Source organism: Phoca vitulina, unplaced genomic scaffold (assembly GCF_004348235.1).
Source record: "Phoca vitulina isolate PV1807 unplaced genomic scaffold, GSC_HSeal_1.0 scaffold75, whole genome shotgun sequence".
NCBI classification, from domain to species: domain Eukaryota; kingdom Metazoa; phylum Chordata; class Mammalia; order Carnivora; family Phocidae; genus Phoca; species Phoca vitulina.
The window spans coordinates 6,227,875-6,251,314 of NW_022589778.1; positions in this window are offsets into that span (position 1 = coordinate 6,227,875).

Here is a 23,440-nt window from a genome sequence, read left to right on the forward strand (position 1 = left end):
ATTGTACAATAAAAATAAGTTACTGGAAAGACATTACATGTGATTGAATGTCAAAGCAATGATGATAAGCTATAAAAGTTTCTAAATGATTATTTGCAACTTCTGTACTTCTCTCCTTCCAGGTGGACAAAAGTTCACAGACCAGCACTGGTCTATGGACAATACTTTGAGGAGGACTACTCTGGACAAGCAGGGAGGACCAATACAAACTAAGTTTTCTATTTTCTTTTGTAAAACCATCTGCTTCTTAATCACCAAAGTTATAAAAGTTTTATATGCTGAGTAACCTCTTCAGGTCAGCCCCCATGGCCCATTCGGCTAATCACTTGTATGATTCTATAGTTAATATTATTTTAAACCAACTCACTTTTTATATGGATCCATTTTTTAAATGTCTACTCCACATAAGTAGAAAATCAGTTTCACTTGCCATAAATGAGATGTAACTGTGCAAAGAAGTGGTATGAATAAGTTGTTATTCAAGTCTAGGGAGAGAGATGGTGGCCTGCTCTGAGAAGAGTTCAAATGTTACTAATGCAGAACAAAAACTTCCTATTTGACCTAATCAGGAAACTGAGAGTAAATTAAAGAGAACTTGTACTCATTATGTATTTCAATGCTATGTAATGCCCAATTATGTTCCATCTAAAACCATTTTAAGGATCAAACAGTAGTTTCCCTATTCTTCAGAAAACAGGGCAGTATTTTAACTCACCCCATATGAGGACCATCCAAGTTGTCCACCATGACTATGTCTGCCTACAGTCACCCATCAGGTGGTCCTAATCACATGGATAACTGCACACAGGTATCAGATGTCACCACTTCCCTTCCTTGGTCACCCTGTCTTACAGACCACTGATGCTGTAGACCATAGGTTCATTGCAATTCTGAAAGTAATACTCTCCTCAGATCTATACAGTCTTTTTTATATGTTAAAAAAAAAAAAAAAAGATCTATACAGTCTTTATGAGCCTTTTTTTTTTTAAAGCAGACTCCACGTGCAATGTGGGGCTTGAACTCACAACCTGGAGATCAAGGAGTCCCGTGCTCTACTGACTGAGCCAGCCGGGCGCCCCTATGAGACTTTTTGGATTCTGATTGCAGCATCTGACACACCATGAGCACCCAACTAACTTGTATTTTCTTCCTTCCTCCAATAATAACCAGTTTCTTTTCCTGATGAGAGGAGAAAAATATTTTTTAAAGGCTGGAATTCCCCCTCAGGCTCCCTTGTAGTTACAAGGAGAAAAACTAATTCTTACCCACTTATTTTTTTTTTTTTACTGTTGGAGTGATTTAATCACAATCCACAATTTTTTCAAAGAGAATATTTTGCATGGTGGATACACAAAAATATTTACAGAACCCACCAGAAGTTAGATGTTATGATTAAACTAGACAATTCACAAAACAAAGATGGCTTAAAACACACAAAAAAAATCATGATCCACAGTTACAATATTGGTCACATCTGACGGACCTCAGGGGTTTGGCTTGGTCTCTTGGTTTTCATGTATCTACAACTCTATGCAACTTTGAACATTACTCTGACATTAGGGAGCAGAGGCTCCAAGGTCAGAGGAAGAGTCATTCAGCCGGTTGTGAATTCTCTGTTAATTACCCCCAACTAAACACCAGACCCGGCCTTCTGGGTACACGCGCTAAGCATATGCACAGTCTGAAGATTTAAATTTGTGTGATACTCCCGGAGACGTGAATATGAGCCGAATCTTGTAACAATGGAGAGATCCTTCCGCAGGCATTTCTTACCTAATGTTGAACTTTTATCAAAGAATTCCCCCCCCCCCCAACTAACAGTTTCAAATAAATGCTAACCATACAGTGCCTCTTCTCTTCCCTCAGGATATACAAACCACAGAATTCCGATGACTCACCCCAAAACAGCTTATGAATATGCCAGGGGCGGAAGGGCATGCTGTTTGGTTCTCTAAAACTTCCTGCCAAACTGAAGAAACTGAACATACACAGATATTTGGGGACTAACTGTGAGTAATAATGAGAATTTAATCCCCTTTAGTCTTCTGAGTTAGCAACAGCTTGCCTAACATGTCCGGTTACATCCTGTTTGCTACACATGTGACTCCTCGAAAAAATAATATAATATTAATAGCACAATGTTTCATTGTTACTGCCATTATCTGGGTCAGTGGTTCTCAAACACTGGCAGCCATTTGTAGACTAAGGTCATCTCTTGGAAGAACTATAAATTCATGGCTTTATGAAACAAACATATTATTATTGTGTCTTTGAAATAAAAAGCCAGGATTCAATGTATGGAATTTTACAGCTACACAAGCCCTTACAAAGGAAAGGCAGTTACTTATATTGATTAAAATCTTGGATTTGAATCTCAGTTCTCACACCAGCTATGGCACCTTTAGGAGGTACTTGACCTAAGTCCTATTTCCCCCATATGTAAAATGAGGAGGATAAATAATCCTGTCTATATTTAGGGTTAGGATTCTAGGTCCATAGGGTGAGGATTAAATAGGGAATGTACGTAAATAAGGAGTACTGCTAAGTAAATTATCTAGTGCGATCTCTTTTCACAATGAATTTGAAGACCAAAGCCGTTAAGTGACCTTGGAACAGTCACACACCCATCCCTGCAGTGCCAAGACAGAGCATTATAATGCTGTGGTTAAAAACAGCCCAATTCAGGCCTCAGTTTTCCTACTTGCTAGCTGTAATAACCTTGGGCAAGTCACTTCATTTTTCTGTGCCTCAACATTCTTATGTATAATAGCAAAATAATAATAGTATTTTTCTCACAGGGTTGTTAGGACAGCACAAAAATGCAACATATAACAGTGCCTGGCATGTACTAACTAATCAATAAATACTACCACACCAAAATTGAGAAGTTCTGGTTCAACCAAAAACAAATTTTAGAGTAAAACAAATGTTAACAATGCCAGACTCTTTAAAACTAAATCCACATAAGCCACCCAAACCTGAAAAAATAAATAACTAAAAAAATATATTTGACGCAGTTTACAAGGTGATCAGAATTATTTGCAGATGTCTTTTCAGATCAAGGTACGTGTCTTCTTCAATGATGTTTATGTGTCATATTTCCCTTTTGTTTTAGAGGAAAGATACCAACGAGCAACTTAATATTTCAAACAACAACCACCATTGCAGGAGTCACTTTGATTGGAGTTTGAAAGGAACGCCACTATGCAGCTGCCCTGGACATTTGTGGAAGAAGTGTAATATGCAGAGGGAAGAGCACCGGACTCCCCTTTCCAGTCCAAGCTCTGACTAGAGTCAAGTTGCTGAACCTCTGAGTTGCCATCTATAAAATGGGGGCAGTTTCTGCCTTGTTACAAATGCTACATGGAAACAAGTATGAGACATGTTTCATAAATTTAGTATGTTCTATTCATGTGCATGCTTTAAACAGTTATGGCACTTTAATTGACTAGCTTATTCAAAACTATTCTGCAAGAGTTAAGAGTCAGAAATATACTTTCCTTTTCTTTGCTTATTCTATACTCAAAGGACATAAAGATTCTCATTTTAAGGAGCAGTGCAGGAAAGAAACAGGAGAAAGCCTTCAAGTCCCAAAGAGAGAAAGAATTTGAAACTTGCCCATCTTGACATGTGATTAAAAAAGCATACAAGACTATATGCTTCTGTCCTCTTGACAATAATTAGCACCCATAGTAGGTGCTTAAGACATATTTGTTAAAAGAATGGATACGACATAAATTAAAGATTTTCGGATTTATTGTGTCCAGCCCCTAACTGACACCACTGTATCCCTACTCCCACCCATTTCATCCCTAATTTGAAAATCACAGATTTAGGCACAGCCATTGATGACCTCCAGGAGTTATGTGCCTATAACTGCTAGCACCTTCACAAAAGGTTAAAAAGGTGACTGTGGTATAGATACAGAACTTCTTCCCAACTCATCATTTGTTTTTGGTTTTTTTTTAAGCAACAGACTACCCTTTGTTTTTGCATTGTCTTGAAATTTTGCAAGTGATTTCAATCCTGAGTTGAAACCAAGGGGTCAAAGGACCTGAGAAACCATACTTCCTACCCACAATAGACGTCATTTCAAAAAATGAGAGCAAAAATATCTATATGACCTTTGTACTCCCCGCGTCTCTTGAAGCACCATAAAAAAAAAAAAAAATGAATAGGAATGTTCTGTGATTTGGGATGGGGGCTGGACAGGTATGGCCCCTCACAGCTCCTCACACACCGTCCCAGAGAAAACTTGCTGAACAGAACTCTGCTTGGGGACATCAGGGAGCACCGCGATTCAGACTGCTCCCTCCCAGTCATATCAGAACCCAAGATCAGACAGAGACGCTTCAGGGTTGCACATGTTTGCTGGCCCAGAACTCTCAGTGCGTCAGAGCCTCACCTGACACTGACTCATTGTTGGATGGAGAGCCAAGGCCTAATTGTGTTGGTCATATGTAGCTTCCCATTTGCAGCCAAGTATTCCAAGCCCTTGCAGAAAAAGCTCACCTTGCTCTCCCACTATACCCTAAAATATTTCTAAGACCATAGACACCGCAGACTCCTGAATTCTCTGGCCACCGTCAGTTTGCTCCTGTCTCTTCTGATGGCTCTCCTCCCCCATCACTGCCCAGTTTGGTATCAAACCTAATGCAGAAGCTGGGGGGCTCCTCCCTGTGGGCTCTCAATAAATATTCATCCAACTCATTTCAGTCACTCTCAGAGATAAGAGGCAGCAAGGATGACCAGATTTCCTAAATACATCTGAAAACCCGTTACCCGGCGCCAGGGTGACAGGAGGTGGTTTCTTTACAGAAAAAGCAATTTTCCCAAATGCACAGTGGTAAGCCTCAATACAGATACTGTGTCTTTTATTCAAGCTTTATAAAAAAATTCAACATGCCTGGCACAGAGCTTAAGGCTCCAAGGCAGAAAATCTAAATTGGTAATAAAATTCTCCCAAAGTCATAGATGCTTCACAGACATCAAGAGTCAAACCCAACATGAAATATGTATTGCACAAAAATAACATAGAGCCAGCTCGTGTTTCTTCATATTTCAGACCTTTTGCTTTCCCATCTACCATGGCAGAGTCCTTGTCTTATTTGTTTGTGTACACACTATGCCTGCAAAGTGCTAGGAACATACATATTTTGGATTTTTTGTTACAGAAATAAAGAATGGACGAATGTGAGGTTAGTAAGAAATGAAGAAAGGAAATGAAAAGGGAAAGAAAAAAGAAAGACTAAACCTATGGCGAATCAACAGTTATTCTATGAGCATAAGAACTTTGCGTTATTTTTGTGTGAATTAACATCTTAATACTAAAAATGAGCCTCTGAAGTCCAATTCTGTGTACAGGGTGTTTGGGGGGGGGGGCGGGGTGGGAATGTAACATCTAACCCTTGAACTCAAAAGAATAAATTGGGGAAAGAAAGTTTCACACACACTGTTAAAAAAAAAACACCCAGGTTATTCAAGATAAAAATACTGAACGTGTGGTAGGATCAAACAAACCTAATTTACCAAAAACTAGCATATTCAATACTTCTATAATTCAAGAGGCAAGAAAGGCTATGGTGGGCAAGAGCACACACACAAAATACCCTACATAAACAAAAAAACAAATAAAAGTACGTAGGCCTCAAAGAATTTAGGGGACTCAAACAAAATAGAAAAGAGAGAATTTCAGGGACCAAACTGGGAATGGTGTTTCCTAGGCGCATGCGTGTGGAATGACTTAAATTAATATAAGCCATCACCAGGGAGTGAGGAGGAGATAGAACCAGAACCGTCCCTCTCCCTTCCTGGATAAATCAGTGACTCTTAACTGTAAATGATAATTAGTAATATTATATTATAAATATTAATAGTATTTATTAACAAGTAACAGCTACAAGTCCAAATTGGGTGGAAAATGATGGAGAAAGAAAAATGTTGAGAAACAGTGAGTCTGGCAAGACCATTTGGGGATAACAGGGGAAGGCAAGGGCCATGTCAACTAAAAGGCAAGGGTGTGGAGCCTCCCTTGCCCACACTGAGGGGGCAGCTCTCTCCCGGGTGCTCACGTAGTTCTGTTCACACATAGAAGCCAGAGCGAGTATTCTTATATATTACTGATTTTGTTGTTTTCCTTGCCAATTTTATCACCTCCTATCATGGTGTTAGCTTATAGCAAGTGCTTAATAAACAGTTGTTGAATGAAAAAAAAAATCAACCAATGATATAGCCTCTGACAATGACAGAATTTTCAAGCAGCTCAAGTGGAAGTTCAGCTTTAAAAAAAAAAAAAAAACTGATACATGCTTAAAAACAAAACAAAACAAAAATAAAAAAAAACCCTAGACCTGACTCTAAATTTGAGCCTGCACTGGAATACCCTAAACAAGGAAATTCAATAAGAATGGTCTCCCAACCTGGACAAAGCTAAACTCTTATCTATTCCCTGCACCTGTAACCGCTTGATTTATAAATAGTTTGCCCTTTTACTTTGCTTCACAGTCAGCTGCACAGCAGAAGAAATGCCTAAGATCACGTTGCTGTTGTGACTAATCTGCAAGAACAGTGCAGTAGATGAAAGGGAAAGCATCTCTAGAGCTCTCCAAATTAGAAGCAAGAAGCCCACTAGCTCAATGTGGAAAGTTGAAATGCAGGCATCTGTGATGAGACTTGCGAAAAGAAAGAAAGAAAGAAAAGAAAGAAAAGAAAGAGAGAGGGAGAGAGAAAGAAAGAAAGGGAAAGAGAAAGAAAGAAAACAAAAAATAAAAACACTGAAAAGAATCGGGGTACCATGGGACAGAGATAGCACAAGAAAAGAAAATGATGGATCAGTTTCTGAGAATGTTTGCCCTTATAAGACAGATGTTACAATATCTTAATATTAAGTTATAAATGGCATGGTACACAGCCTCAAAATTTGTCATTATGAAGATTATATGGTAGCATAAATAGTTACTTATTGATCTGATCAGTATTTACTGACCTCCTATGTACCAGCTCTGCTTTATGTGCTAGGTGTGCATAAGGGGGTAAAACAGGCAAAATCTGTCAGAATGAACCGAACATTCTAGTATAATGTGCATAATATAATGCTATATCAAGGCCCACAAAAAAAACCCAAGACAACAAAAAGGAAAGAAGATGAGTTGTGGTGGCCTGGCAGACACAGTTTTAAATCTCAATTCTGCTCCTGACTTATATAATGTCCAGCAGGCAGGTGCTCTTGCTGATTCTCTTTTCTACATTTCTAATCAAGGGGGATATGAGCTATTTCATAGTATTATTATAAAGATTAAACAAGATAAAAAAAATCAATCAGAACTGAATCTGACAATACAATGTTCTAGGTGTTCAAAGAAATCCTCCCAGTAGAGAATACCCACCCCCTCCACACACAAACGTAATATATAAAGTAATTTTTTTAACGTAATGCATGGCTAAATATGCAAAAAAGGGAAATTTTCAGAGACCAGAAACAATGGGAAAACAACACATGTAGAGATATATATAAGCAAGTGTTGACACATTTGTCTTGCTGGCATCTGTCAACCCACACTGGACCCAGGAACAGGGAACCATCAAAATGGGGGGGAAACCCTAAAGCCTTGATTCCCCAAAGATCACACTTTTTTAAAAGATTTTATTTATTTGAGAGTGAGAGAGAGCACAAGCAGAGGGAGTGGCAGAGGGAGAGAGAGAGAAGCAGACTCCCCGCTGAGCAGGGAGCCTGATGTGGGGCTCGATCCCAGGACCTCGAGATCATGACCTGAACCGAAGGCAGACGCTTAATTGACTGAGCTACCCAGGTACCCCAAGATCACACTTTCAAAGGTGTCTCAAAAGTGTGTCTCATCCTTAGATCTGGTTGGAGAGCAAAATACCCAGAAAGTTACTACCCATAATTCTGCACTCACCCAGTTTTAGGACCTTCTGGTCTCAATACCTGTGTGGACCTTAAAAACAAAAACAAAGCTGAAAATTTAATTTACAAGATTCCTGGGTTGCTGATGCCTCTCCCCTGTGCCCCACCCCCTTCCCCACCAGCACCTGACAGAAGTAAATATAAATTCTTTCTAGAGGAAAGCTCTTTAAACACAGGCTTCAAAGAGCTCCCACAGATAAGGAGGCAAGGCACATGGTGTTTACACGCAATAAAACCAGCCACCAGGCATGCAAATCAGTAGAAAGAATAAATCGTAACAAGTAGTCAACATATTAAATAAGTATAGTAAATATTACGAAGAAATAAATAAGTGCAAAAACATGTAAAAGGGAATGAGATTTACAAAAATTACCAGGCAGGTGTTTTAAAAGTACAATTCCTAGAAATGAAAACTATAATCATTGAAATTAGAAATGCACCAGGGGAAGTGTCTAGCCAATATATAGGGTCATGTTTATTTTTATAGGCTGGTATCAATGATCCATACTTTTTTTTCCATCTTTATTTTTTAACAGCTTTATTAGGTATAATTGATATACAAAGAACTGCATATATTTAACGTACAATTTGATGAGTTCAGACGGATGTAAACACCTGTGGTGTCATCACAACAGATTTTGAAGTGCACTATTGTTATGTATTGTATTGTTAACTATAGTTACTATTGTTATGTATTGTATTGTTAACTATAGTTACTATGTTGTAAGCTGATCTCTAGAGCTTACATATCTTGCTGAAGATGTATACACATACTGAAACTTTTTTGAGAGAGAGAGAGCGTGCAGGAGTGCACCAGTGGCAGAGGGAGAGGGAGAACGTCAAGCAGGCTCCACACTCAGCGAGGAGCCTGACATAGGGCTTGCTCTTATGACCCTGAGATTATGACCTGAGCTGAAATCGAGAGTCGGTCGCTTAACCGACTGAGCTACCCAGGCGGCCCCATAACTGAAACTTTATGCCCATTGAACAATAACTCCCCATTTTCCCCATCCCCCAGCCCCTTGAAACTACTATTGCATTCTCTGCTTCTATGAGTTTGACTATTTCAGATTCCCTATATAAGTGGAATCATGTAGTATTTGTCCTTCTATGACTAATATTAGTATAATCTTCCAGGCTCATCTGTGTTGTTGCAGCTGGCTGAATTCCTTCTTTTTTAAGACTACATAATGTTTCATTGTCTGTATATGCCACATTTTGTTCAGCCATTCACCCGTTGATGGACACATTGGTTGTTTCCATTTTGGGCTATTCTAAATAATACTACAATAATGTGGAGTGTGATCCATACCTTTTCTATGAAGATATCATAAAATATAATGATTTCCTTAGAGCGAGGGTTCTTAAGTGAAGCCATAATCCTTAGAACTCAGGGAGTCTATGAACTTGAATAGGAAAAAATTTCATATTTATTTTCATTAGTGGAATCTAGCATTTCTTTCCATTTTAAGTGTAAACAACAAAGAATAGTAGCTGTAACAATAACTGACTTTTTCACCATTATGAATCGCAGATATTTTTACATCATATAATTATAATTATTTTTCAGATACCACAAAATATTATTTATACTCATCTCATTAGAATCATATTACTCATTATAATAGACCTATAGTGACTTCCCTGTTATAAAGTGGTATTTTTAGGGTGTACGTATTACTAGATCACGATTTTTAAATTTTTGGATACCTATGTTTCAAGATAATTGGCTCATTTTTTATAACTGGCTTCTTTATAGTCTGGTGTATTTTATTTTATCCATTTAAAAAGCATTATTTAGAGAAGTCCATAGACTACATCTGACAACCACAGGTGTCCATGACACAAATAAGATTAAGAACAATATTACACAAAAACTCAGAAAAAAATGTTATGACTCTGAAAATTTAAGTTTAAATTGATTTACTTTTAATAGCATGGAGGACCATGGGGAAGGGAGGGAAAACTGAACGGGAAGAAATCAGAGAGGGTGACAAACCATGTGGGACTCTGGACTCCAGAAACCAAACTGAGGGTTAGGAAGGGCGGGGGGTGGGGGAATGGGGTAACCGGGTGATGGGAATTAAGGAGGGCACGTGTGGTGATGAGTGTTATATGCAACTAATGAATCGTTGAACACTACATCAGAAACTAATGATGTACTATATGTTGACTAATTGAACATAATAAAAAAAATAATTAATTTCCCTTTTATTTTTTAACTCTGAAAATGATCTTTGTAAGTTACTTAGACAAATTTTATTAAGCATATTTTCGTTTTGGCTTTCAAGTTTTTATATAGATGTTTGTCATAAATTCAATAGTGAAAGAGGAAAGGAGTAAAGAGAAAAAGAAGAAGTGGAAGACACATTTTGCAATCTATCAAGCTATAAGTTCTTACCTCCTGTCTTACCAAAAACAAAAAACAAAAACCAAAAAAAAAAAAAAAAATCATTTGAATGCCTCTACGTTCTTAGTCATTTCCACATCACCCATCTAGAAATTTCTACTAAGCATATTTTCAATCTCTTGAGGAAGTAAATTACTTAAACTTACAACCTGGCATGTAAAATAGAATTTCATTTTCAGATGTGTGTCTGAGTTTGGGTATTCCATGGCTTGTCTAACAAGGCTGCTTTATCACACCCTGTCTTAGATCTCTTTCCAAAATGTAGAAATGAAATTTAAATATGTTCCCTTCCCACTGATCTTGTACTCACTTTAACTCCCTCTCTGGCCCTTTTGTATGGCATTCTATCTTAGTCCTTGGAATTCTGCATGTTTGTGTCTCAGGTTCAGTAAACTCAGCTGACCTACCCCACCCCAACCAGAACTTCAAAAGAAGCTGGGAACAGCCGCACTTGTTCTAGCTGGAACATCATCCTAAGTCCCTCCCTGTTTACTCTTGAGATGTTTGGGCCTCCTTTCATCTCCAGTTCTCGGATTCTTCTCTGACGTCAGCGTCCAACCGTCTGGATTCCAGGCTGTCACTGAAAGCTTTATGCCGTGATGATTCTGGGGCTGTGCTCTCCACACTAATTTTGCAGTTTCTACTGCCTTGAGTGAGAAATCCCCCTATCTAGGACGAGCCTTCAAATTCCCAGGGGACAGGGATGTGGACATCTATTGCCTCTTTTCTTTCTTTCTTTCTTTCTTGAATTAAGCAAACTTTTATTGAAGCTTAAATTGTGGTACAGAAATACATTTCAACTGATTTAAGTCCAACACCATGAAGAGAGAAATAATGGCACCAAAATTTTCCCTCCTCTATCACACACACTAGGATTAATTTCAATTACTATTTAATCTATAGTTTTAATTTTTCTAGGCTTTCTTCCACACAAATTTGTGCAGTTTTCAATATTAGATAGAAATCTTTAATCTATTAGGGAAAAAAATCAGACCTCAAGCCAACAAATGTCATCAAATCTCCTGGGACACTGTTCTATTGCCTCTTTTCATACAGCCCAGCCAGACCTGGAAAGATCTGTACCATTAGCCACTGTTGAAACAGGACTTTTCAATGACCCACTGTATGATATCATTGACCTTCTACTGTAACTAAAATAAGATCAACCCTCTTGTTACACTTTCATATCTACTTCAGCAAAGTGACATATCCAATGTAAGAGAAAAGTGGCCTTCTCTGAAGTTTTCTTAGGGGTTAGAAAGTGCAGCGATTACATCTCACAACCCAGAGAAAAACTTCCAAAGAAAAATGTCTCTTACTCATCTTTTTCCCCCAAATCCCCACATCATACAGCAGTAGCCCTCTCTGTCCCTCGCTCTCTTTCTCTCGTTTTCTCTCTCTGAATCTCTAGCTCATTGCTGCTTTCTAACTTCCATGCAGCTATAAAAGAGAATGAGGAAGATCACTATGATTTCATGTGAAGCAATTTCCCAAAGACATCGTGAAGTGACTGACAGCACAATGCATAACAGCAGATGTATTATTCTGTCTTTTGTGTAGCGAATCATACATATACCTGCATCTCTTTACCAAAAAAAAAAAAAAAAAGGCAATAAATGAGAAACCTGAAAACCATGCACATGGTTACCTGCAAAGGGTGAGGGGAACAGAGTGGAAGGAATATGCAAGGCAGTGACATTTCCCTGAGAAATCCTATTTTTTAGAGTTTTGACTTGAAATCATGTTAATATTCTATATACTCAAAGAATACACAAAAATCTAAAGAAAGGATAAGAGGAAAAAACTAACACTGAAACAAATGAATCCAATGTTATTTAAAACAACAACAACAACACACCCATCATATTACAGGGATGAAATGGCAGTAAGAGCTACTCCAAGTCCCTTACGGCCACAGCGTCTGAATCCCAGCCTTGGGCCTGGCATAAAGCAGGGGCTGGAGAACAGCAAACACATTCTGAATTCTTAGTAACAGGTTTGTTTTTTAACGGTGTGGGCAAAGAGATCTTGAAATTATCTCATACCTATTATAGGGTTTAGCAAATAAACTAAGGTATGGAGATGGCTGGGAACCTTGGTTTTCTCACTGTGGAAGGAAGGACAAACTAATGTGGAACAGGGAAGGCAAAAACCTTGTGAGGATAGAATTGAATTGGCAGGATCAGCATGGGCATAAGATCTCTAATACACATATTTCTATATGCATGTGTATGTGGCACATACATATGTATTTGTGGAATTTATGTATGTGTATATATATAGCAGGTATTTATGTAATTTATATATGTGCATATGTGTATATGTATAGCATATGTGTGTACATAGAGATTCTGTGAATAGAACTAAGATTCTATACGTATACATATACATATATATATGTTAATCTATATGTATACATTAAGATTCTATTTACAGAAAGGCTTAAAGGATATCATAGTAGCAATGAACACCCCTAGTGCCCAGATCTTAATCTCAAATACCATTTCTCACTAAAGGGAACCAGGAATCCTAGTTTCCCTGATACCAAGCTTCATTTAACTGCTCAAACTGGAACTTTTTAATTAACTTTTAAAATGAATAGTTATTACTAAGGATTAAAGATCTCCAAATGTTCTCCATGTTCTTTTGAAAGGTATATAAAGACCCTCAATCTTTAATATTTTAACATCAAATCAAATTCCTAGAGTCTTTTGGCAAATAACTTCTTAAAATCTTTGAAGGTCCCTATCTTATAATTCGAAACAGAAATGAGCTATTGGTATGAGTTTACTGGGTTTTGGGATAGCAAAAATGTCAGAATGCTAGCAGACCTAAGACTCTGTCTATACCCATGTCACCAAAGAAACTGTTTAAAAAATTAACTTGTAGATAGAGTAGCCTTCATGTGGAAAACACATTATCTTTTGCTTCAACAAAAACTTTTCCTAGATTAGATGGTAGTTATTCAGGAAGATCTGTGATCTATGAGTTAAATCAAAGGTCTGTCATTAACGCTTCTTCTAACCTCTAAGCTTGAGAATAACTGAGCTTTTTTTTTTTTTTTAATGCAAGAATGTTGACCATATAAGGAGAGTTGTACACCTTTTGGTCACCTCAGGCAACCTCCTGTTTTGCATCCTATTTCACTTGATTTAACTTTTTGGCACCAAACTTACAGTTTCTTTACCAAAAATAGCAGCCTTAAGAGACCAGTAGATTGTGAAGAGCGCCTTATCATAAAGGGAAAAAAAGTATATGGTCTTCTCATCCTCTTCCTGTAATGAAGTGGGACCATAGGTTTCACGTGGGACCTACCTTCAGATGCTATCAGGAAGGAGCCCTTCAAACCTGGGCTAACCCCCACAGCAAATGACTCAACCTGCTTCCTATTTATAAGGTCAGTGAAGAAAGGAGTGGCCAAAGCCCCAAGGGGTAAAAACCCCTAATTGGGAGCCAAGGCACCATCCTAGGCAGTTAAACTTAACTACACTCTACCTAGCCTGACTACATAGTTTGCCAGCAGGTCAGGAAGCGTGGGTGTCCTGAAAACTCAAAACAGGAAAGAGGCCATTCACGTCTACTAGTTCATTCTTCAGAGATCAAAAGTGAGGTGAAGTGAATTGCTCAAGACAAAACAAAACAGTGGCACACCTAGGACTAAAACTCTAATCTTTGGTCTAGATTCCAGAATTTTCTCTGGAACAGAATTTGTGTGATGCTGATTTTTTAAATGTAAGCTGCTTTAATCAGCTAATGGTTGGAATGTACACAAGTTATTAAATGTATATAGGGAAACTGTTGAGGTAAAATTACCAATTTGTGAAAATCATTACAGATGAAAACAAAGGCAAGTGATGCATTGTGAAGAAAATGAAGAAAAATTCTTAAAGCATGGCATGTTAGCACTGAAAAAATCCTGGAAGGTGATCTGCTTCAACGTTTTTACAAGGGTTTGTTGTTGTTGGGTCTTCTGTGGTTGTGTTTTTTTGCGGGGGAGGGGAGAAGTGTTTGGTTTGGTTTTGCTTGTTTAGATCGGTTCAAACAGCGCCCCCTGAGGCGCCTTTTCTTTCCCGGGGACTCAGCGTGAAAAGCCCCGTCTACTTCAGCCCTTGTTTTATTTCATGGAAACTGAAGGCCAGACACCCAGGTCCCTAAGAAGCAGAGACGTTACTTAATGAAGTAACGAAGTAAAGATACTCTCTCAATCCGTTCTTACACTGCTGCAAAGGGAGGCAGAGGGAAAGGAGGAAGGGAAGGAGGTGAGGAGGCGGTATCCATCCTCTGCGCCGCTTGCCCGGAACCCTGGCGGGCGGGGGGCCCCGGACCGAGGCCGGCGAGCCCGGGGCCGAGCTGGGCGCAGACAGGCGGCCGCCCAGCGCCAGAGACGCCGCGGCCTCCAGGAGACTGGGAGGAGGCAGGAGGCGGCCGGAAAGCTGGAGATCCGCTCCGCCGCTCGCCGCTCGCGTGGGAGGAGGAGAGCAGCAAGGTGCGGGCTCATTCCGGGAGCGAACATCGGGAGAGTGAATGCTGGGCGGCAGGAGGTTGCAAAAGCAGATCGGGTCCCTGCGGGGCTGCAGTTTACAGTAGAGTTAGCATCGCTGTGCGTGTGTGTGGGCGCGCGGGATCGCGGGGGCGCTAAGAAAGAATCCCCAAGGGCCAATTCTTAGGGAGAATGTGGTGGAGATATTCCAGAATGGGTTGGTATATATGGATATCCGGCTGGATTGACGAGACACAGTGCAGTCGTCAAAGGTCTTTTGCAAAAGGTGTCTGCACATTGTTAAGGTTTCAGAAATCCCAGCCTGCACCACAGTTGCTTTGGAAGAATGACGGATTAAAAAGCCTTAGCTCCCAATGTTAATCTTGATCCTGGGGAACATGAGAATCTAGCTTGGTGTTCTGATTTAGGAAATGACTGTGCCTGAGTAAAGTTACATGAAAGAATCATAAAATGGAGGGGTCATTTAAAAACCCATCAGGCCCAGCACTTTTTTTCAAAAATTAAATATTTAAAACAGTCAAAACAGACCGTAATTTATCTTAAAGTTAATACTTTCCCAGGTGTATTAATGACTCAATCGTTTATATCACACAACACATTTTCATTGACTGTCATGTTCAAAGTAATGTAGGAGATTAAAAAAAAAAAAAAGACTACAAAGAGGGTCTTCTAACAATCTACCCGGGGGGGGGGGGGGGGGGGGGCGGGGGGCGCCTGGATGACTCAGTTGGTTGAGCATCTGACTCTTGGTTTTGGCTGAGGTCTGATCTCATGGGTCTGGGATGGAGACCCAGTGGGATCTGTGCTCAGCGGGGAGTCAGCTTGAAGATTCTCTCTCTCTGCCCCACTCTTGCTCCCCCTGTTTCTCTCTAAAATAAATAAATTGCTGCACTCTCTCTCGCTCTCAAATAAATAGACAAATCTTTTTTAAAAATCTACCAAGAAAAGATAATTCTAAATCAATGCATCATTAATGTGACAAAGTGGACATAAAAGTTTAGTGTGTGATAAAGTTATGACCAAAAATTAATAAGGAAATGAAAGGTTATCCCTTACATGATATGAAAATGAAATGATTGGAAAAGGTCCTGTCCGTGCTTCTCATCACACCATACTCCTAAATTTAATTCAGAAGGAATAAAGAATAAAGTATTTTTAAAAATCATAAATCAACATGAAGCAAATTTAAGTATATATTTACTATTTGAGAATGGGAAGGACTAAGTAAAATCTTTGAAAGAAATAACAATAAAAACCATTGATAGGCTTGACTATAAAAATGTAAAATCTCTTTAGGAAAAAACAAATGAACTTAGAAGAACAAGTTAGAAAAATATTTGCCAACATAAGCAACAATACAGAGAAAATTTGTATCTTTACTATAGAAAAATATTAACAACTCAGTAAGATGGGTCCTGAAATAGAAAGTTGGTCAAACATTTTAATAGGCAAAAAATTACAGTTATAGGGGCGCCTGGGTGGCTCAGTCGTTAAGCGTCTGCCTTCGGCCCAGGTCATGATCCCAGGGTCCTGGGATCGAGCCCCGCGTCGGGCTCCCTGCTCAGCGGGAAGCCTGCTTCTCCCTCTCCCACTCCCCCTGCTTGTGTTCCCTCTCTCGCTGGGTCTCTCTCTGTCAAATAAATAGATAAAATCTTTAAAAAAAAATTTACAGTTATAAACATTTGAAAAAATATTTCCAAAAAGCACTGAAACATAATTCATTCTCACAAAAAGTTAAATGAAAAAAGAAGACAGATGTAATATTTCATACATCAATTTATCCAAAAAGTTGCATGTTAATACTTTATGCTAATGAAGTAGAATTAAAATAAGTGCTAATTTTCTGGAAATTGGAAAATAATTTCTGATGGATCATGAAGCAATAAATACTAAGAAGCTTACAAGTATTCATACTCTGAACACAGTAATTCCATTTTAGGGACTTATGCTATGGAGTACTCATAGATTCACACAGATTTGTGAAAATAATAATTGTTCAATGACTTGGGAAATGCATAAGATAAAACGTAAATTGCAAAAAGTGGGTTACAATGAATGAAAGCCTGTTTGTACACATTATACACACTGTATGTGTCACAAGCACATAGCTACACTGAAGACTGCAGGAAATATTCCAGGATATTGAGTGGTCATCACTGGGTCATGAAATTATGACTGATTTTCCAACATTTTTATAAGGAACACGAATTACTTTCATTACCAGAAAAATAAATATTATAAAGTGGAAAACAATACAAAAGAACAAAAATAAATTATCCAACATTCTCTTTCTTTTATTTTTTATTTTTATTTTTTATTAACATATAATGTATTATTTGTTTCAGGGGTACAAGTCTGTGATTCATCAGAGAGAAAGAAGTGTAAGTTCTCATGAACCTATCATCCAGCTTCAAGAATTATAAATATTTTTACAATCTTGTTTCATTTAGACCCTCACTTTTGTGTGTGTGGAGGGGCTAGAGTATTTAAGCAAATTCTAGACATTGTCATTTCACCCATAAATACTTCATTATGCATGGCTAATTGAAAGAGTATGTTTTATGTGCAAACCATGTCATTATCACAACTTACAAAATTAACAATTTTAATATAGTCAATCCATATTCAAATTTACATGATTGTCTCACATATTTTAACAATATGTCCCATTTGCTATAATTATGCAAAAAGAATGCGAAAAGTCACTAGAAATCATAAAAGACACTTATTTGAAGAAGCACTTATACTAATAATATATGGTGATGAGGAGGAGGAGGATAGACTTGTGACCTATTATAGTAAAAGTAATTATTGTGTCTGGGATTAAGTTGCAAAAATCCTTAGCTTTAAATTGCATAATATTTCAAAAAGTCAATTTAAAAGTTTTTGCTTTTTATTTTTATAAAATTTTATTTGGTTTCCTGAGAATGTTGGATAATTTATTTTTGTTCTTTTGTATTGTTTTCCATTTTATAATATTTATTTTTCTGGTAATGAAAGTAAACAAATGTGATGCAGACAGAAAGATGCTGGCCCTTTACACCCAACCATGCCAGGGCGAGGACATACTTTATCCACTACCACACTGCAACAACCTGCAACTCTGAGTTGTTTTCTTACAGGAGCATATGCGTGTATTGATTTTCCCATACCTCTTGCCCATTCCCCTTAGTAAGTAAGAATATATTTCAGAGGGTTAGAGATCGAGCTTAAAACGTTGGAATACAATCTAAAACATGGGCCTTAAAACTAAATGGCTCATGCGGAATCCAACTCATATTTATTGGCCATGACACTTGCAATTGATAATAAATGACTTGCCCTTGGTGATATTTTTTTTTAAACCTGATCTGAATGAGTTTTAGAGTCAGAATTTAGATGAAAATTTACAAAGATGATGTGAAATTGTTATGATTATTGTTATTTCAAATAATTAATCACAAGGTGACCTTTAACTTTCATGTAATTAAATGATGAGTCAATTTTTCTAGAATTTTCTAGAAACTAGAATTTTTTCCTTGTCAGCCTTAGATGATAAGGCTGAGCTTGGGACTAAATATAGGTTGGTGCCTTTATCACCATGGCTCCAAAATGTACAGGAAAAGACTTTAAACTAGAAAGCGGAAAGGAAACTTTCCCTTTTCTGTCATCAAACAAGATTGTTAGCAATCTGCTAGAATCGATTCCAATACCCTTTTTCATCTTCTTTCAACCTGGTCATTGGGGTTTTGAAACACTGCCTTGTAAGGAGAAAGACTGCTCATTAGAAATGGAGGCATTCACTCAACATCACTCGGCATCAGGGAACTATAAATCAAAACCTCAATGAGATACCACCTCACACCAGTCAGAATGGCTAAAATTAACAAGTCAGGAAACGACAGATATTGGTGGGGATGCGGAGAAAGGGGAACCCTCCTACACTGTTGGTGGGAATGCAAGCTGGTGCAGCCACTCTGGAAAACAGTATGGAGGTTCCTCAAAAAGTTGAAAATAGAGCTACCCTACAACCCAGCAATTGCACTACTGGGTATTTACCCCAAAGATACAAATGTAGGGATCCGAAGGGGCACATGCACCCCAATGTTTATAGCAGCAATGTCCACAATAGCCAAACCGTGGAAAGAGCCTAGATGTCCATCAACAGATGAATGGATATATTCCATTATATATATATAATGGAATATTATGCAGCTATCAAAAAATGAAATCTTGCCAGTTGCAATGATGTGGATGGAACTTGAGGGTATTATGCTAAGCGAAATAAGTCAATCAGAGAAAGACAATTATCACATGATCTCACTGATGTGAGTAATTTGGGAAACAAGACAGAGGATCATAGCGGGAGGGAGGTAAAAATGAAACAAGACAAAACCAGAGAGGGAGACAAACCATGAGATTCTTAATCTCAGGAAACAAACTGAGGGTTGCTGGAGTGGAGCGGGGGTGGGACGGATGGGGTGGCTGGGTGATAGACATTGGGGAGGGTATGTGCTATGGTGAGTTGTGAATTGTGTAAGACTGATGAATTACAGACCTGTACCCCTGAAACAAATAATACATTATATGTTAATAAAAAATAAAAGAAATGGAGGCATTCATTTTTTCTAAGGTGGAAAATTTAAGTGAATCAATAAAGCATCAATTGATAGGGTTCCACAATGTCAACAGTGAAGCTAAAGGACTTTAGCCTTATCACAAAGTTGTCAATAAAAGGATTGTATGATAATAGGACAAAGAAGGGAAGTGTTCAAATAATGGTACTTATCACCTTGGATTTCCAGGGGGGTAAAAAATGCTCTTGCTACTTTAGGCCTCCCTTCAAGTGTGAAGCAGGTAAGGAGAGTGGCCCTCTCTCTTACCTATTGCAGGCCTCAAGTAGAAATGGCCAATCAACTTTCCTGAACTAACAAAGTCACCTCTCAACTAAGGGTGACATCATAAATTCTCTCTGTCTGCAATGGTTAATTTTAATGTGTCGATTTGGCTAGTGTCGTGTCCAATTGTTTGGTCAACCACCAATCCAGATGTGATACTGCGAAGCTATTTCTTAGATGTGATTCACATTTAGTCAGTAGACTTTGAGCAAAACAGATTACCCTCCATAATGTAGGCAAGTTTCATCCAATCAGTTGAAGGCCTTAAGAGCTAGGACTGAGGTTTCAGGATAAAGACAGATATATATGCTGGGGCGCCTGGGTGGCTCAGTCGTTAAGCATCTGCCTTCGGCTCAGGTCATGATCCCAGGGTCCTGGGATCGAGTCCCACATCGGGCTCCCTGCTCGGCAGGAAGCCTGCTTCTCCCTCTCCCACTCCCCCTGCTTGTGTTCCTGCTCTCGCTATGTCTCTCTCTGTCAAATAAATAAATAAAATCTTTAAAAAAAAAAAAAAAAGACAGATATATATGCTGTTGTTCTGTTTCCCTGGAGAATCCTGAGTAATATAATATCTTAGAGTGTTTCCAAAGTTTTTGTGAATGGAAAGTAAGTGACTCTCTTTTTAAAACTTAAAGTAGTTCAAGTAAGTGATTTTTCTCTGATTTTATAGTTTATAAACCTATAAATATCACCACATTTTCTCTCACTTCCTTTTTAAAACCCACAAATGGTTTCCCAACCTCCAAAATTCTTAGCATGGTCCACAACGCCCTGTGTGATCTGCCCCAGATAGGAGGTTCATTTGAGCAGATTCACAGACATCACTTCCTACTGTTGGGTATGACAGTCAGCAGAACAAAGGATGTCTCAGTCTGTCCCTGGTGAACACAGAATTAAAGCACTTGGGCATAGATGCTCTTAAAAGTCTCAGTGGAATATCTGAGTGGATTGTTCTATTACTTGCTAAGTATTTCTGTCCAGACAACAGGGGCCTGCCCTCAGATGCAGATTACTGTCTACTCTGAGAACTGCTAACTGCCAATGACAAGGCTTTCCTCATGGGCGCTCATTTCTCCAGACCCCATTTCCATAACTCAATCTGTTTTGACAATACAACATCCCCATAAGTTGGGGGTAGGAGGACAATACACTGTCCTGTTTACACACCCTGATCACTTTGATGGAACCTGAGAAACACCCTGGTGCCTATGTCTTTGTCTCATTAGCAGCTCATTTACAAAATTATCTCTTAGGTTACTGCCACAGAAGCTACCTTATATCTACTTTGGATCTGTGTTTTTATTTTCTTCAGTTTGAGTGGGAAATGTTTTCTAACACAGTCCCTATAATCTGAGAGTAATGTTCCCTTGCGGGATCTAGAGCTCCCTGTGCCCTGATTAGGTTGTCCCATTCTTGAATAATATGGCCATATGGTTTGTCCCTATCTCTGAGTCATTCAGCACCTTCCCTTAAACCTGTCTAATAACCTCTGTTGTCAAAATATTGGAAGAACTGAGGTTATCCCATTCCCACCCCTCAACAAGCATGATTGAGAGATATCCTACATACTCTTTGAGAGATATGCCAATAAAATGTCCCATAACAGAAGTAGAAATCTGTGGAAATTTCCCAATAAAAACTAGAAATAGAATGAATCTGTAGAAAGTTACAGCTATACCCACATCCATCACGCTGGCTATGCCACCATATCTCACGCTGTAATACACGTGCACACACACCCACACACACACACCCCCTCACCGTACCATCACCACCAGCACAACAACAACGAAAAGGGACAAGTCTCACATAATCCTAATCAAGTATAATCACAGTATTATAAAAAGAAAAGTTTGGATTTTGTGACCGTAAGTATTAAATGAATCAACAGAAGGAAGAGGTTCTGTGTAGGACCTAGAAATCGAGAAGTAAAGCAAGAAGTGGTCAGTGTATCTCACGCATCATCCAAGGGGGAAGTGCCTTGAAACTTGAACTTGGACATACCATTTTTCTAGGCAGATAATAAAGATAATAGCTCCCACCCATATAGTTCCTACTCTGTGCCAGGAAAAGTTCTGAGTGCTAGGCATTTACTAACCCATTTAATATGCATAGCAGCAGTACTATTATTTTCCCCATTTTCAGGTAGGGAAAACTGAAGTACAAAAGATTTATTTCACTGGCCCCAAAACCAGGAGTGGAGATGGACTTGATTCTAGATATGTGCCCCCAGGATCGGCTCTCTAATATTAGAAGAGTAAAACTGGAAAAGACTGCTTCCCTTTCTGTTTAGGAAGAAAGAAGAGAAAACTAGTGTTTCTTGGGCAAATGTGAGTTGCTGGGGATTATGCTAAGAGTGTTACATACACTGTGTTGGAAACAACCCCTGAATCAAACCATCTGATCCTCATTCTATGGAGGTAGAAACTAGGCCTCAGGGAGGTCCCTGGAGAATCAAGTACTTTCTTGAGGATTACCTGGGGAGCTTGTCAAAATCAGAGCCAGTGTGCTGGTTTCCTTTCATTCATCTTGAAACTAAGCAACAAACAAATGTAGTATATTAAACAGACCCTGGCAAGAAGATGTGATCTTGAGATTATGGTCCATGTGTTTATCTGATATGGACCAATGAATCACTTGATAAAACATGCCACACACACACACACACACACACACGAAAAAAACAAAAACAGGAAATTCAGTTCAGCTGTCTTCTGAACTAGTCAAATTTAGTTGAGCGTAAACTTAATAGATTCCGTTCTACTGATTATGTGAGTCAACAGAGAGTGTTATGTTTAATGAAAAAGATGTCTCAGAATCTGCAGAATTGAGCACATTTTAAATCACTCCAATTGTTTGGTTAGCACCCTAAAAACTTGTTTAGATGTAGGAGAGAGTTATAATAGAAGTTACAATAGAAGTCAGAATTGGAGCCAAAATCAGCATCCATGAATCTCTCTAAGTATAACAACTTACCCAGAGATATTTCCTTCAAACAAATTTACATTTTCTTTTAAGGATAAAAATAATTGATCTTCTAAAAGGGTCTATGGAAAATAAAGATTAAAATTGTAAGATTAAAACTTACTATCCTGTGGTGGTCACGTTAATATCTGAGGCTGAGATAGTATTTTACAATGCATGCGTTTTAGATAATATTTATATCACACTATATATACACTTCTGGGTCTTTTTCAATTAACATTTTATTTGCAATATTTTCCTACGCTATTGAATATTCTTTGAAATTTAAAGCTGCATAGTATTTATAGCATAGATATACCACAGGATATCTTCTACTGTCGGACATTATTTATGTTGTTACCAGCTTGCACCATAATAACCAATGAGGTAAATGTAGCAAGAGTATTGACACATTACTCTGAAAAACTGAAAATAAGGAAAAGAATCAAGCATGTATCATGCCTTTCCAGCATGAACTCTTTTAGGGTAATCAGGTTGTTGGAGAGAGAGCTTTTCTTTACAGAAAATTTCCAGTTGATGCAAAAGGACTGGTTGAATTAGAAAAATACCATTTTGTAAGTTCTAATGAAATAGTGGCTCTAGGCAATGATCACTAATAAATGTTATAACTAACAATTATGTAAAAAGTCAATAGGAACCTTGATAAAGAGGGTTCATCAGAACTACAAATCCATCTTAGAGTCGCTGAAAGTGGGGCAACCAGTAATTATGTGCATACTGATATAATACAACAGGAAGTACAA